The following is a 1,952-nucleotide window of genomic DNA, read 5'->3' as shown; positions in this document are numbered from 1 at the left end:
TATAAAATAATACCTTTGTTTTCTTGTGGATGCTGTTGAGAATGGTCGACACAAATTTGAATGGACTCATTCTAGAATCACCTTTGCTCGACTGTCTCTGTCTTGAAAGGAAGCCATGGTGTATTTTTCCAAAGTACACCCCTTGCATGTATCAACTTGTTGTAGTGTACCTTTGGGAACACCAATAGAGATCTGTTATAGGAATTTCAAAGCCCCATGATGCAAGTGACCCAATTGCCTGTGCCACAACTGGCCAACATCTTGGCTCTACAGCTTATATTCTTTCATGTTCAAAGAAGTATAATCCTATACCTCCAACTTATAGAGATTCTTAACTAGAATCCCTATCTTCCTTACCTCACTCATGGCTATGTGTTGAAGGAATGCCTTTCCTTTTCTAAAGACCACATCATAAATTCTATCCTTAAAACATGGTGACCAATGCTAAGTTCTTCTTCAACCCAGGCACATACATAACATCCCTTAAGGTGAAAGGCACACCTTTCTCCCATTGAAAAGTAATCGTGCGCAATCTAGTACCATTATACTCCTCATTGCCAACCATCTTGATATGCATTTGGAGATCCTTCTCCCCTAGGTCATTGAACAAATCCTTATCTCCATTCATGTGGGATGAAGCTCCATTTTCATGGTACCCTACACTACCCATCACTGATGACACCATGCATACAATGAGAGTAAATTCCAATTCAAATTGAGAGGCCAAAGCCTCACACACTACTCCTCTTGAGGAGTTCTTCTTAGAATTCTTGAGTGGAGAGTTTGTAGAAAAATGTCACACCTCATGACAATGAAAGCACTTAACTTTTGACTGTCTTTCTTCTTTCCTCCATGAAAGGAATCTGATTTGGGATGGGATGCCTTATCTTTCCCTTTCCTTGCCTTATCCACTAAGGCACAATTTTCCTCATTATCAGTCTTTGATGAGGAACCATCTCTGGTGTTCCTTCTGATCTCCTCCTACATCAAATCTGACCATAGTCATTCCCAATCTAGAAGCTTCTCCCTCCCATTAATAGAGTCCTATTATTTATTCCAACTCTTGGGAAGGCCTAGGATATCTAAGACCACCATTTCATCCTTGAAAATGGTTATTCCAGCACTTCCAAGCTCATCACAACAATGAGTGAACTTGGTCAAGTATTTTCGAATAGTCTCGCCCTTTTCCATCTTGATTTTTCAAGTTTATCTTTTAGTTCCAACTTCCTATGGTCACTGCTATTCTAGAATAGGTTAATCAATGCTTTCCAAATAGCATACAGAGTTTCCTTCCTATGGAGACTCAAGACAATGTGGTCTTGAACTTCCTCAAGGATTATCTACCTCACCTTTGCCACACGCTTCTTCCATTCGACTAGATTATGTGCATCCGATGTTGTTAGCTTACGAATGTCTTGATCAATTAATTCCTTGAGGCCATTGTCCTCCAATACTAACTTCATCCTATCCTTCTAGGCTATATAATTCAAGCTTCCTTCCAAGGCATACTGGAGCCTCAAACTGTAGAAAGCCATTTTCTGATCCTGAAGTATGTGTTGCATATTTGAATTTCACCTGTAATCCTAAAACTCAAAGCTTTGAAATCTCCTCTAGTATACTATCTTCATCTCCGATACCATGTAGATTTTGTTCAAGATTCACAACTCATGTAATTTACTAAAACAAAAGTGAAGAATCTACTCTAGTATTTAAACAACGAAAACCAATGGATCAATAAAAATAATAATTGACAAGAAGAAGATAATCAAAGACACATAACACAATTGTTTCTCTGTGGGAACCCACTGCTCAATACCTATTAGGGTCCAACCCTAAGCCCTTTATTTCTATAATAAGCCCAATGGGTTGTGTCATAGTCATAGTCAGTTAGAGAGTCAATAAAGGTTGCATTAATAATTGTAAGTGGTTGATCCGCATTAGAGGAAAGGGAC

This window comes from Pinus tabuliformis, chromosome X (assembly GCF_031772625.1).
Source record: "Pinus tabuliformis cultivar Carrire ecotype Pingquan chromosome X, CPIR1, whole genome shotgun sequence".
Classification (NCBI taxonomy): Eukaryota; Viridiplantae; Streptophyta; class Pinopsida; order Pinales; family Pinaceae; genus Pinus; species Pinus tabuliformis.
Note: the sequence above shows the minus strand (reverse complement) of the source record.